Consider the following 16,360-nt stretch of genomic DNA (forward strand, 5'->3'; position numbering starts at 1 on the left):
AAGTTTGCATCCTGCAACACATGCCACAAAATATATCTTGCCGGGGTAGCACGATAAAAAGCTTTAAGTTAATATGGCATTTGAATAACAAACACATAATGGAGTATCGTGAGTGTTCGAGGCCAATCCCAGCTGACTTTGGGCGAGCGGCAGGGTAGACCCTGGACAGGTCACCAGCTAATCACAGGGCACATACAGTATAGACAAACAACCATTCACACTCACATTCATACCTGTGGACAATTTAAAGTCGCCGATTAACCAAAAATGCATATTTTGTGGGAGGAATGTGGGAGGACACCAGAGTACTTGGAGAACATGCAAAGGTTAAGCAAATAACTGGAAAAAATTATTGAATTGATCGGACTAGATGACCAGCCTTTCTCAGCAGTGGACACCGGGTTCTGCCGACTGTTCCCTCGCTTGAAGCCCTGCTACTGCTACCCGGAAGAAAATACAGTATTTCACAGACATAGCCCTGCCAGAGCTCCATCAGACAGTGTACTTTCACATCGAAAGGTTCCTTAAAGGAGTCTCATCCTCTGTAACTTCCATGAGTTATATGTTCTCTTAAAAAAATAAGTAAAATATGTTTTATGGTCCCTTTTTTCAGATCATATAGCCAATAGCAAGGGTGCCAGAAATTCTGGGCCCCATGATTCTGGGCCAGTAGCAAGGGTGCCAGGAATTCTGGGCCCCATGAAAAAAAATCCTTACGTTTACCTTTTCAAAATACTCCCACACTTTGGTTGATTTGTTAAAAGCCATTATGAGGCTGTAAGATGGATAGTCGAATCAGACTCTTCCGAATCAAATCGTCAAATAGACTATTCTAAGACACCTCTAATGTATGATTATTATGGAGGAGTGACATTAATAGCACCTTCTGAGTGTTAAGGGACGGTCGTGATGCTGTTATGTAACACAGACCACCTCTGATGCATCACCTAGGCTAAATGTTGTGACGTCCCCCTGAAAATGAAAATGCATTTGCATATAAAGGCACAGAGATTATTTAAATTATTATTTAAATGAGTCATTCCAAGAGGTCAATGAGGAAATATTGCCTCCGTGCTGAATGTCCTGCAGTACCTATTTTGGGATGTCCCGATCCGATATTGATATCGGATATTGGGCTGATCAGCAAAAAACCCCCAAAAGAAACTATATCGGCCTGCATCTCAAATCTCCTATATTGGAACAGTGATACAAGCAGTCAATTCCAGACTCTGCCCCAGCACGTCTATGTAGCAGTCACCGGCTAGAGCCAATGTGATCACAACAACCGTGTTCGCGAGCATGCAAACAAAGTAGCAAGGAGCAGGACTGATGTCAGTCGTGTTGCAGTAAAACGACGTTGCAGCTGAGTCGAGGAAAAGGCTTCTTGAGACGTCATCTGTACTTCTGTGAAGAAGGTGTCGGACGTTTCGCTCCTCATCTGAAGAGCTTCGTCAGCGAACTAATAAGTGCTGGTAGCTTAGGCCTTAAATACAACTGGACAACTCCTGTACGACTGAGAGCCTACACAGACGCGTTGCAGCTGAGTGCAAAACTTGCCATGCAAGTTTCCCGTGGTGGCACAGAACTGGGGAAATTGAATACGACCAAACTCATCGCACATATGAAGCCGCATCACATGGGAAACTCCCACAGGATGGCAAAAAGTCCTTAGCCATAACAGAAAAGAGCGAACTCCTGTCGATGGTGAGTAATGTCGTATGTGTGGTCTAAATGAACAGAAAGACAAAGAAAAACAGTAAGTGGATATTCTTATACTTATTCTTATATTAATGTAACTCGTACTGCGGAAGTACAATTTGCTGCATTTAAATATGTTCAGAAATCTCACAAAATACAAACAGTCATGGAAAAAATTATTAGACCACCCTTGTTTCTTCAGTTGCTTGTTCATTTTAATGCCTGATGCAACTAAAAGTACCTTTGTTTGGACAAATATAACAATGACAACAAAAATACCTCGTAAGAGTTACATTTTTTGGCAGTACAATGCTATTAGGCGATTTTGTTTATTGTCAAGAAAACCGTGGAGGTTGCTAGCAACAATTACTTTATTGAAACGAACAACCATGCCAAAGCAACCTTAGTGGTCTATCTGCAGACTATTGGAAAGTAGAAATTTCAAGCAGCAATGAACGGATATGAAAAAAATGCACATTTCCCCCACTCTGATGGAGGGGAAAAAAAAGGTCCATCCACACGAGTGAAGTTTAAAAAAAATGTATGTCCACATAAAGACACATTCACCAGCTGTAATACACATATTGTCCCAACCTGACAACGCAACCACAAGGGTACATTATACTGGTATGTTCCAATCCCGGCATTGCACGTGCGATAAAAGGTGTGTACGCTGCTTACTTATCTATTCGTCAGTGCAAATGAGACATTTTCTCAAAATCTGACCATACTAACTACTGTTTTCCCAGGCCGCATTATTGGGGCATGTCCTGTCATGTTCAGTTCAAATGAGCATCTGTGTGTGTGCACTGATGAGTATGAGTGTGCTTCATTTACCAATTATGTTGGTTAAAAGGACAAGAAGGATTTCAGGTTTTTAATGCTTTCAATATGCAGAAATATACAGGTGTTTCAGGAATTTCAGGATGAATAATAAGATACAAAGTTGGGGGGTAAATGTCCAGTTCGACCCACAGCCTAAAGTAGGCGTTGATATTTGGCCTCATGTGAGATTGAGTTTGACACCCCTGGTCTAGGTGCTAAACCAACGCACAGAGTAAACCCTCTTCCTGCCTGTTGGGCGGTGAGAGACGAGGAAAACAGACACGCATGCACACGGCAATATATGGAGGCCGGCAAAATGAATGAATGCAATGCATTTATTTTTTTATTAGTGCAAGACAGTTTTTTTAAACATGAACTCTTGTCACATTTTAATCTTGAGAGACCTTGTGACACCCCTAATTATTATTTTCTTACATGTTCCAAAAAACGAAACTAAATCAGAGTGGAGGCTCATGGTCGATGTAGGCTTCCCTGCCTTGTACCACATTCGGTGGCAGAGCCCTAGCCCCCACCCTCACACCCTACCACTACCATTAGCCACTCCCCATCCACCCTCCCTCCTCCTCTTTCCTTTCCCCCATGGCTGTAGCTTTTTCCCACCATCCTTCCCCCCCTCTCTATCAGCTGTATGGCACCGCTGCCTCTCAGGGGAGGAGCTTACAGTGCTGCAGCATCGCACACAACAAGCTGGCGAGCGACATTAAAGAGAAATATTGGGAGAGCGAGAGGAGGAAGCGGCATACTTAGATTTCAGTTTTTAATGCACAAGGCAGACCTTATTTTTCCCCTGTCATTTTCTATTTTGTTCATGTCTGCCTTGCCAAAAAACAGGGAAACAGTGCATCAAAGCCAAAGTGCAAGGGGGAATTAAGCCGCTTTCAGAAAGGACGACTGTCAACTGTGAGGTTAGAGAGAGCCGGAGTAAGCAAAGAAGAACAAGAGGGAGACAAGGAGGAAATCATCTAAAAACTGAGAAAAAGAGGGAGGGCTTGCCACAGAGAGCGAAAGGAGGGGATGTGGATCTAGCAGTGTATCGTCGCCGGTTCACCTCTATCACACACACACACACGCACGCGCACACATACACACACAGACACTTGGATAATGTGCTGAACGAGGTGGAGGGAGAGGAAGAAGACAAACCGGTGAGCAATCTATATGTATCTAGTTCCATCAATCCACCCACCCACCCACCCACCCATCCCTCCATCCATCAATATGGGAATCATTGCATCAATCCATTTATGCTACGAAACAAAAGGCAAAAAAAGACAATGAATTCAGATCAGTGAATCATTGCCTGTGATTGTTGTTTGTCTGCGTGCATGCATGGGTGATCGTTCTGTCTCATCCATCGCTAGCATGTGTGCTAGTTTCAGCCGTTGGTGGTGTCACGCATTGCAGGCGGGGATCATGTGCATGCAACCTGCCAGCTCTGTTAGCATGGCTGTTGCTGGCTGGCTTTCGTCCACTGTGTTCTTTCTTCACAGAGCTGCTTGTTTTGCAGTTCACACAAGCAGTTGCACCTGATGACTAGTGTGACATTGGGATGGTGTCAAAATGCATGTAGGCATTGTGTTGGTATGGCGACTGTACTGCATGTACTCATGGCCTTCAATTGTCGTCTCTTTAATTGTTAGTGTCTGAGATAAAGCCATGGTGGAGGCTGTTTAAGCAAGAAGGGAAAAAAAGCATCAAAAAAGCACAAACCATCCTTGAATAGGTATTGCCTAAAAAGCTTTTTGCTTTAAATGCACTGACACTTGAGCCCTTTCCATATTGTGGTTGCAGTGTTGGGATTGCTAGCTGTGCAGTGTGCTTTGTATGTTATGATTTGCACTGATAATAATAAAAAATGGTGAGTGGTACTTTGAAGACATACCCCAACAAAACAGAGGTGATCTGTCTTCGCCCTTCTCAGTGCTGAGATTATTTTGATTACTATGTAACGCGGTATTACGTGGGTACTACTCACTACACACTGTGATACTACACTACACACCTGTCCTTTTTGCTCTGATGATGGTTCGATGAACTTTGAGGCAACAGTAATGAATGATTCTGGGCTTTTTTGTATGTTTTAGTGCGTAACAAATACAGTGGTACCTTGTTTTTTGTTATTACTTTGTCTCAGGAGATCAGATGAAAACAGACCAAAAACCAAAAGCAACTTTTTCCATAGGACAATCAATTCATCTATTCCAGACACCCAAAGTATAAACAAAAGATACATTTTATAGAGAATGAATGAAGTGGATAACAAATGAAGTGGATAAATGAGCATTTAATATCACTTTTACCTTTATTGAAGACTCTAGTTGTGAATACGGTGAGGAGCAGGAGGGGATCCAAACCAACAGCTTGATCGTTTTTTTTGTTAACTTTACCCCTTTTGCAACATTAGCTTCCTTGATTTCTGCTTTCTTCACCAGGATGGAACTTATTGTTGATGTGGCACACAGACTAGTTTGTGTCACATTCTCATTTGAGTTTTCCACCTGAATGTGCCTCACAGGATACTGTGGTATTGCGTCAACTAAGTATCGCAAGACTTAGGGTTGGGTGTGTGAACCAAGATGGTTGGATAAACAAACGATGCTGGGAGTACCCATCCGTGTCTTTATTAATACTGCAAGATTCAACTTACCGAAAAATTACGCACAATATTGTACGATAACTGAGACAGTGTAAAATTTGGCCACTCTTATGAAAACTGGGGCATTCAAATACCGAGGTTTGACTGTACTGTATTGCAGTGTATTACTGTACTGAAGTGCATCATGATCTGACATGGCAAGCTTAAGATGCATTCAGGTTAGCCTGCATGTATTGTTCACGATGGCAGGTGTTAAAGGGATAGTTCGGATTTTTAAAAATTAAGTTGTATGACATCCCCATCAGCATTGTAGTCCAATAACAGCGACTTACCCACCACTAGGTCTCCTAAGTCCAGTTCTGGTCAGATTTCCGTGATGAAGAACGTAGTTCCGCTTAGTTGAGAGCGTCTTCATCACATACACATGAATGCACAGGCGACAATGTGCAGGAATATGGCGGGAGTCAGATACATAACGTCAAGCGTTTTGTGAGGTCTGATTTTTTTTTGAGAAGGCATTTTAGTGATGCAAATGTATTAATGTTTTGAACGCATATTGTTTTGAGAAGCCAAACTCTTTACTTAATTGTCTCCAGCAACTAAGCGGAAGTACATTCTTCATCACGGAAATCTGACCAGAACTGGACTTCGGACACCAAGTGGGGAGTTAGTCGCTGTTATTGGACCACAATGCTGATGGGGATGTCATACAACTTAATTTTTAAAAATCCGAACTATCCCTTTAATAACAACCCTACCAGTGTGTGGAGAGTGTATTTGACTTGCACAGACCCCCATATCAATTTCATGTGTTTTTACCCTGTCCTTTGCGTTCCAACATACACGCATTTACATTTTTATGTATATATGAACGAGAACTGGTATATTACATTATATTGAGGACAAATTGGGCTGCTTTGAGCTGCAGTGTATTACTATTAATCCATTAATATGTGAGTTTGTTTAGATCTTTGATGTGGATTTTTGTATACTTTTATGTGATACAATTTTGCTTACTAGACACAAACCTTGTAATAAAAATGCTTTCTTAAATAGCTCTGGCTTCATGGGCATTTGCAGATGGTGAATTTTAAGTTCACATAATTGCTTAATAGGGCCAAGTAGTCATGTGTTAGACATGTGTTAAAAAGCCCCTATAGTTTTTCCACAAAGTCACACCAGAGCAGATATAGTACTTTGTTGAATGCAGCACTATAATAACCTGCACAACCTGCCATCTGTAACAACAGTATTATGTAATATACAAAAGGAATTAATCGCTGGATTGAAAATGGAGACAAAACTTTTAGGTTGGAAACAAAACACAGCGGCAACACAGCTTCGAGACAATAACTGTTACCTTGTTTAAAATACTCGTGCTACTTAGAGGGGAGTTGATAATTACCCTTCCTTTGCATTTTTGTTCATTCAAAGCTTGACCTTGTGGCCAAAAAACAGAATCGGAGGGAACACAGTACCTGGTCTGCTTTTCACGCTAACAGGTTGGAATGTCGCTTGTGTGAGGATGTCAGAACCTATCACTGTGTGAGAAAAGATGAGAGTTTTGCTGATGTAGCGTGCGATTATTTGTTTGGAAACCTGTAATCACTGTCAGATACAAAGGTAAATGCAATTACTGTTATGTGTGATTGAAAGTGGTTTTGGGTGTGGAGGGCAGAGACAAATCAGGAGGCCAGTCCTTCATGCGTCTCAGAACTGGAGTGTCAAAGTGTCCCCCTGATGACTTACTGTAGTCAGAGACATGCATTAAAGGAAGATGGAGGGTGGTGTGGGTGGCAGTGGGCCAATTAATCGATTTCATCAAAGCATTTGATTGTTTATCATTTCAAGAGGTAGCTTTTGGAGCGAATGAAAAGAATACTGACTTATATTTACTATATATGGTCATTGGCAATATATGATGTTATATACGTGTATGGTTTACATTGTTCATCTATTTTTAGTTATCACGACACATGACTGTGTAGTCAAGTAAAAGTACTACTATTCAGCTTCTGCCAATTTGTGTCATTTAGGGAAAACATGCATTGTTTTAGGTTGTAATTGACTTCAAAGAGTTACAGTATTCAATGCAGTTCATGGTCTCTCAGTTGAATACTTCAGATACATGTTTGGATAAACACGAATATTTAAGGTTTTTTGGCCTAAAGACTGAGGCTAAGACAGGGGTCGGCAACCCGGGGCTCCGGAGGAAGAGCCTCCTTGTTGTGGCTCCCTTCACAATCCTCAAATATTTTTAAAACCCGAGTGGGGGAAATGTGCATTTTTAAAAAGAGTACAAAATATCCACTGTGAATGCATCATGGCTGAGTTCTGACAGGTCATTGGATGAGATGTGACAGACGTGTCTTTTCCCCCCGTGGTAAGCTAACCATTAATACCCCTCCCCCCCCACACACACAGACACACACAAAAAAAGAAAGAACTCAGAAGAAAATGTTTTTTAATTCTGCACGGACAGATTACTTTGTTTTCTCTGCCAACGATGCTGGCTTACGTATATGCTTGATATGTGGTGACAAACAGCAAAAAACGTAGAAAGACATTTTCAAAACAAGCACCCGTTTTCTGAAAAGTAGTACAGTAATTATTATTGTTACATCAAGACTGACCAAATAATTATTATATTAGTTTACCATATTTTATCATATATTATTACATCACCGAACAGAGGGTAGGTGCATTATAAGAAGCTACTGAATACTGGTAAGAAGACAATGACGATGTTTTGCCACACTTTTGTCCCATTACATACAAATAGTACATTAGTAAAGCAACATTTTTATTGCCTACTAAAAATCTGAATAGCTTCCTCGGATGATTTATTTAAAATAAATGTGAAACTGAGAGAGCGAGAGTACAGGGTGGTGATGTGATGCTCTCTGAGCTGACAGAGGTGACATGATCGATGCAGAGATAGGCGCTGGTAACTGGTGGAAGCTGAACATGAATGTTATGTAATAGGTACAGCACTCACTAGAGTGTAGACCTCCACCGAAGCCAAATAATGATGCCAGATAGTAAGAGATTCTTCCCTCTATTTTAATACAGTTTTTCTTTCATTCATTTTCTATCGCTTATCCTGGTCAGGGTTCTGGGAAAGCTGGAGCCCATCCCATCTGATTTTGGGCGAGAAGTGGGGTACATCCTTTTATTGATCTCCAGTCAACTTGTTTTACAGTTCATTTAACAAGTAAAAAAAAGTACTCTCTCATTCTAAACTGCAGAAAAATGAGTTAAAAATTAAAGCCATTGTGCACCATTAAAGCAAAGTGTAGAAGGTCCACCAAATACACATTGCTGCTGCCCCTACTTAAAGTGCTCAGTGGTGGTCGATGGTAAAAGCTAGGCCTGTCACGATAATCGATAAAACGACTAATCGAACAATAAGGAAAAACAAAGTTGATAATTTTGCCAGCCTCGATAAATTGACATGTGCATGCATATGTGTTTGTTTTCCTCGTCTCTGTTTACCACACAGGCTGCATGACAAGAGGTTACACTCTGCATCTGTCTGTGCGCGTTGGTGATACAGTGGAATGAACAGAGAGACTGAACTGTCCTCTCAGCCATTTAGCCTCTTTGTCCCAGTACGTGGAGGCAGGCCTGCAGCACTAGTGAGTGCTAGCTAGCAGCATGTTAGCCTCTTGAGCAAGCATACGCTAACATGAATGAAGGCACAAAAGTGATGCTTTCTAAGGTTAATGACACAGCCTCAGTGTGTGAATATTTTGGTTTTAAACAGACGAACCGATATGTCGCATTTGCTCAAAGATAATGACTAGGAAGATGGGGAATGCGACAAGTGTAGCGGAGCTTCGTCCCGGCAGTCAACGCTGACTAAGGTGTTTGGTCGGCAAAGTAAATACAAAAAAAAAACTGCGGAAAATGGTGCACGCTCACAGACAGTGTGACCAGACGCTATGCTTTTTTTTTTTTTTTTTTTTGCATTGCAAAAGAAATGCAACCTTTCAATACGGTTGAAAAGCCAACATTTTGGGAAATGTTTGACAGACAGTACGAATTGCCAGGGAGAACATGTACATGTATGTGTCACAAACGGTACTTCCTGAACTGTATAACCGAGTGAAAGAAGATGTGTTGAAGGACATCAGGAATGCATTTTACTCCACCACCACAGATATGTGGTCCATATCAAATATGACCCCCTACATTAGTTTGACAATACACTACATAACTGCGTGTGTGTGTGTGTGGTTTTCATTTCTGAACAGAAACAGGGTCTATTTTTTATTGTTTTTGGTTACGATTGTGATTTTTATTTAAGTGCAATTTTAGCTAAAAGAGACTGAGTCAATTTTATTTTCATTGAGGTTTTTTTTGTCTTTTTTGTTTTCTTAATTTATTATGTTGTTTGTTTGTTTAATTTATTTATTGTATGTACTTTATTTATCCCACAGCGGGGAAATTTACTTGTTACAGCAGCAAGCAAGCAAGATTCAAGAGTTTTATTGTTATATGCACAGTAAAACAGGTAGTTATACTATGCAATGAAATTCTTGTTCTGATCACTCTCCCAAAAAAAGAAAGAAAGAAAACACAAGAAAAAGAATAAGAACAAAAGAAACATTAGCAACAACAACAGAAGAGACATTAATACAAACAAACAAACAAACAAACAAACAAACAAATAAATAAATAAATAAATAGTGCTATGAGAGTGTGCGTGTGTTGCGTGTGGCATGTGTGAGTGCTTCGTTGAGAAGCCTGATGTCCTGTGGGTAAAAGCTTGTGGTCGTGGACTTCAACCTCCTGTAGCGTCTGCCTGACAGGAGGAGTGTGAGCGCTTGACATTTCAGTTGCAATGTTATATACTCTTAAAAGTTTATTGCTTTTGATATGATGCACTCTGATTATTATGCCATATAGGTACTAAAAATGTTGTCAATAATGTTGATCATCGACAATAATTTGTAGGACAATTATCGTCCTACAAATTATCGTGACACGCCGAGTGAAAGCACTTTCATCATTGACTTGCAAATTTTGATTTGAGTTGTAAAGCTGTGACTTTGTGTCACATTCTATTAATTCAAATATCAAATTTGCGTTTGCTTTTTCTGTATGACTGTCTGGCTTACAGTTCCGCGAATCAGTTTCTTGGTGTAAGCGGCAGAAGACCATTCTTTGTCTCAGCATGCTTAATTACTACATGAAAATGAGCTACTCACTTGGTTGGAAAAGCTATATGTCAGCTGTCATTTGCAGTCATCACTAATGAGACCTGATGAGCGTGCTCCCAGAGTCCACACCCAGTCAACACACCTCTAGACTCACAAGCCTCTCCAGCTCCAGAAATAGCAAGAGTGCTTTAGTAAGGTGTTAGCCCTCCCTGCTGCACTGCAGCACACCCACATATTTGCCTCACTGCTGCTGATGACGCGAACTGAGTCGCTGGGAATCCTGCTACCACACATTTGAAAGTGTTCTCAAATAAAAAAGATAATTCTAACATATTTTATTATGTGAAAGTGTTTATTAATGCCACGGATGAAGGGGATTTTTTCTTTTGTGTTTTTTCAACCCAAATTAATCAATAAAGCTTGATTTCATTAATTCAATTTTGTACCAAATGACACTAGTTGTCTCTGGCTACAAAAGACTCAGCAAGCCGTAGCTTAATTACATTAGCAATTGCCTTGTAGCAGACATAATGTGTACAGATTAGAAACAAACAGCAAAATGATAGTCCTGACAATACTGTTTGCCAAACAGGGATCTGCTATCTTTACTGTTATCACTTTGTTAGAATCAAACATTGTTGAGCTAAATAGACAATGGTAGATCAGTTTTTTCTTAATAACGTAACACTTTGGAAATAATACATTTCTACACCCGTGTGCTCCCACAAACAACGTGGAATGTTGCTTCATTACTGTAAGAAGTTTGACCTTACTTTTTTTTTTTTTTCTCCTGTGGCTTTATTACCTTCACCTCTGCTTGCCCTCACGTGTAATGCTAGAGGTTAAGCATTATAATAGCACCACTGTGTCGAGTGTGGTTGTTTGGCTCCACATCCTCACTTGAAATTGTAACATTTTCTCTCAAGATTAGTGAACAGTGATGGCAACTGTCTGACGACAGCCTCAGACTATTTTGCCACCTGTAAAGCTTTGAGTCTGTCAATGGCTGCTTTGTTATGGAGGCTTTGACTGTGGCACAGCAGAGCGCCATTGTTCTGCTCCTAACACTCTGTGGTTTGTGTATTCACCAGAATGAACCAATTGGAAGTGATAGAGGCAGAGCTGACTTTGTTTTTAAACTACGTAATGTGTTTTACAAAAGCTGACCTTTAGCTGGGCTATATCACACAAAACAAATAAAATTCCCTTTCATTCTGAGACATAATCTGTTTAATAAGCTAATTAAAGAGTAGAAAGAAATCCTGATCTATTGATGTTACTTTCTGAAATTGGAATCTATTTTTCTTCCATAAATACTTCTTGCTGACATTTTCACGTCACTGAAGATGAGGTGGGATTTGGGATTTGATGGATTTGTTGTCCTCTGCTTAAATTCAATGCAATCCATTTGCCACGGGTTTAGCTATTAGTTGGCCGTGTGGCCGGCACTGGAGGCAAGGCGGGGTGAAGTGTCTTCTTACCCAAGGACACAACAGCAGCGACTGCGATGAACATTTATAACAAGGACAAACAGGAGGCGCAGTTCATTTTCCCCCCACACGGACCAGGTTGAAGGACCAGCTTGAAGGACCAGCTGAAGCTACATGGATGTGCTCAGGACATGTATACAGATGGCTTTTGTCTTCATGTGCATTATTCATAGCTCAGCTGAGAACGGTGTAATAGTGTATTGCACATAGCCCTTTCATTGCAGACAGTGTTGACTTGTAAATCCAAGTGAATTGTATAAATATGCGCTAGATTGTGTTACACATGGCCCTCTTGACACATAGCTCTCAAAACAAGTTCCTCATACTGTATCAGATAAGTGACGTGCCGAAGTGCATAATTTAGAATTAACTATACTGTACTTGTGCCCTGCGATTGGCTGGCAACCAGTCCAGAGTATTCCCCGCCTCTCGCCCAAAAGTCAGCAGGAATAGGCTCAAGCATAGCCCCGCGACCCTAATTAGGATAAGCGGCATAGAAAATGGATGGATGGTATACTGTACTTGCTGTTGTCTTCATGGAAAACTGCACTTTTTGGGGGGAATTTTGCCCATCATCAACAATCCTTATGTGGAACATGACCACACGTCTTTCCTTTTTCTGTGCGTTCTAAAGAGCGAAAACGAGCTGTCATGTGGGAGCTAACAATGCATGTAGCAGGACACACCTATTTTGACTATGAAGCCCTAAAAAAAAGCCCTAAAAAACAAAATGTGGAAAAGGGCAAGAACTGTAAATGCTTTGTGTATTTTTCTGTATTTTTGTGATTATTCTGGTGTGCATTCTCCATTTGAGAACCAGTTGTCAAGCTCGAAGCAACAGCGTATTTCATTGTATTTTTTTGTATCCCTTATAGGAGGACCTCTCGTTTGTTGGCTAGAGATCAATCCATCAATTAATATCAGGAGGGCCTCTGAATTTTCAGTTTCAAATGATACTATATTACATAACAGATTAATATTGTTTAATGACTGTTTTGAACTATGTGCTTTAATGATAAGAAACCCATTTATATTCCTGCTTCAGCTACAGGCAGGGGTCAGCAACCTTCAGCATCAAAACAGCTATTTTGACTTCTCTTCCGGTTATGAAAAATAGTCTGGAGCCACAAAACATTACAGAGCTTATAAACTTTTACGTTTGACTCTTTTTTTAAGTTTTATCTGTCACAACAGCAGAATTCAACTAACAGAAAGAAGTGCAGAGTGCATGTGTAGGCCTACTTTAAAATAATTTAAACACTGCACTAAGTAGGCCTTTTTGAGTCGTTCCCTTATTTGTGGAAAATTAAAACAAAATGTAAAAAAAAGTCCAGAGTTTACATATCTGCATGTCACTGCTGTCTGCTCAATATTGTTTACATCACTTGACTCATCCCTGGCGATCGAATGTGCTTACGCTGAATTAATGTCATCAATTTGTCAACTGATGATGTTTGTTGCCATTCTATTGGTCCTGTCCTCGACTGTCTTTGCAGACTGAGGCATTTCTTTCACTTTCTGAATAATTTCGGACAATTGATGCTTTGATATTTGTATCAGCGATTCTTTCATGTATTCTCCATCTGTGAACAGCTTCACCTTCCTTACGATCTCATGTGCAGCCACAATACCAGCTGTAGTTGAGTTTGGAGCGTTCATCCACTTCCTCAAAGTATGTGTGCTCTGCACAACCTTCCATAGTAGGCCCGAAATCTCTGCCTTATGCCCATCTGCAGTTGAGTGCTTTTCAGAAAGTGCTTAGTAGTTTGTTTTGAAACTGTCTTTAAATGTTACATTTTTGTCGTTTTCTAAGTTATCCCCACATATCAAGCACACTGGTAAGCCAGCATCATTGGCAGTGAAGGCAAAGGAATATGTCCATTCAGAAATAAACTCTCTACTTTCTTCTGAGATTTTTCTTCTTAAAAACATATTCAGGGTTATGGATCGCATAAAAGACGTCTTTTTTGTGTCTCACTGCATGTATTCTCTCCCGCTTCCCTTTCTAATCCAATCAGCAGAACGAAGTGTAGCTGCACTGATGAACTATTTCAAACTTTTTCTTGAAAATATACATTTTCTCCACAAAAAAATCACAGAGCTCGGCATGGGAACCGCAGCAAGGAGGATTATGATCCACATGCGGCTCTTGAGCCACGGGTTGCTGACCACTGAGCTAAGAAAACAATGCACTTTGTACTCTGCAGTGAATCATTATAATGTCTCTGACACATTTCTGGCTGGCTTTTTATATCTCACCTTTCTATAATGTTAAGTACTCATTTTAAAGAGGAGGAAGCTTGAAGGGCACTTGATTAGTTTCAGCTTTATGGCCATGTGAAAGAAGCAGAAAATTGAAACGTTTGGTTTCCATTTTAAAGGCTATCAACCGGTTGCTCTTCTGAAAGAAAGTGTGTATTGTATGTGAGACATCACAGCTTTTGAGTAAATATCGTAAGTTGAAGAACTCATGAGTAGATCTGGATGCCTAATGTCGTGGCTCTCGCTTGTTGATTACCCTGCAGTGTTTTTAGATGTTGTATTGTAAACATGTAAGAGTACATATCAACTGGAACAGAACCAGATGGTTATTTTCTTTGGTTGTCTGAGGCAAATTTTGTAATGTTTGTTGCTTGGCAACAAGTTCTATCCTTTTGTTGAGCTTTGTAATATAGAGCCATTTGACTGCCAATAAGGCATTAATTGGATCTACGACTTCCACTAATTACTGTATATCACCCGACAAATATACATCAACTATGAAATTGTGATGCAAGTTTACTACTTTGCTTTTGTTATTTACACTATTGTCTTCGAGGAAAGGTTAAAAGACATTGATTCATTAAAATCTGATTGAAGTAGCCACTGTAGTGTCCAAATCACAGAAATTATAGCCAGTATGTTCTCCAGACAAAAAAGTCTGAAAATCATTTACATTGAAATTAAAAATGATGATGGAAATCTTCCGCATCTTTGGACCGGAATCACCCACACGGTCCACCGTAATGAATGTTATGGAATGGGCACAAGCACTAACATTTAAATATAGTGATGCCTTGATTTACGAGTTTAATTTGTTCTGTGACGAAGCTTGTAATGCAAATTACTCGTATGTCAAATTAATTTTCCCCAACTAAATTAATCATTAATCCGTTCCCGGCTGCCCAAAAACACCACAGTTTTTTTTGTTACATGTTTTTAAAAAAGAAAGATATACTTATGAATAACAAATGTTGTACAATAGTCTGTACTGCAATAAAGTGGTTTTGTAAAAGTGTCCGTCACACCAAAACACGTTAATCTTGTTATTTTTATTGTGAAAAATAAAATTGAAAATTGTTAGACGTGTCCTTAAATGTTGAAATAGTTACCTTTTTTTTTTTTTTTTTTTTACAGTTATCACAAATATGACAAATGGGACATTTGATATTGCCCTGCAGATGGAAATAAAAAGTAAAAAACCCACAAGACATTCAACTGTGGAAAAGCATGCCAAGGTGGCAATAAATTAATCCATGTCTTCTGCTAATATTCTCAATAGTAGCTAGCCTAGTGCTGGGCTAATGCAGTGTTGATCCTAACTGGCTTGGTTATGATGCGCTAGCTAGTTGGCTAATGTGCCTTTCTGTGCCTTCTTCATGTTAGCGTATGCTGCCTCACAAAGCTCACTGCTAAACCCTCTGTATCCACTCACTAGTGGCCCCGCCTCCACAAAGACGCTGAATGAGATGAGGGCCCACTCTCTCTGTTAATTTCACTATAGAACCAATGCGCACAGACAGACGCAGAGTGAACCCTCTTGTCATCCAGCCTGTGTGGCACAGAGAGACGAGCAGATGAAACACACGCATACATGCACATGTCAGTTTATTGAGGGTGTCATAATTATCTACCGTTTTTTTCGTTTTATCGATTATCGTGATGGGCCTAGTATGGGGTTTCATGCCAGGGCTGGATAAGCAGCGATCGCTGCTCACTAGTCGTGTATGTTGTGCGTGAATAGAGCTGTCAGTGTCACTTACTGACAGTGAAAAAACATTGTTGTGGCCAATTTTGTGTGTGTGTTATATCATAGTCATCGCAATACAACATCTTTGAATCTTTGAATCTCTCCTCCCTCATGTAAAAACGGCCCCAACAATTGAAAGCTTTAAGTCTCGTCTTAAAACCCACTTTTATTCTGTGGCTTTTAACTCGGCGTGAGTCGTGTGGTCCTCTGTGTCTTTTATTATTTTTTAAGTTTTTATTGGTTCTATTTATTTTAGTTTTTTAAATTAAATTTACTTATTTATTTTTTTACCTACTTCTTGGACTTTTGGCTTTTATTGTTTCGATTTCTTGTTTTAAATATTTTATTGTAGTACGTTTCTTTGTTTCTATTTGATCTTTTAGTTTTTATTGTCGTAATTTTTACTTATTATTTACATTTACATTCCTTTATTTACTTATTATTTATGGTTTTGCTAGTCTGTGCAGCACTTTGGAAACAGTGTTTATAAAATGTGCTATATAAATAAAGTGGATTGGATTAGATTGAATGTTATTATTGTGTTATTGTTGTGAAT

The 16,360-nt window shown here is 39.8% G+C and overlaps 1 protein-coding gene across 4 annotated transcripts in view; it reads left to right on the top strand.

Annotated features, from left to right (window-relative positions):
- prkcz (protein kinase C, zeta) overlaps positions 1–16,360 on the top strand; it is a 97,145-nt gene that overhangs the window by 9,204 nt on the left and 71,581 nt on the right. The window lies entirely within an intron of this gene.

This window comes from Dunckerocampus dactyliophorus, chromosome 1 (genome assembly GCF_027744805.1).
Source record: "Dunckerocampus dactyliophorus isolate RoL2022-P2 chromosome 1, RoL_Ddac_1.1, whole genome shotgun sequence".
NCBI lineage: Eukaryota > Metazoa > Chordata > Actinopteri > Syngnathiformes > Syngnathidae > Dunckerocampus > Dunckerocampus dactyliophorus.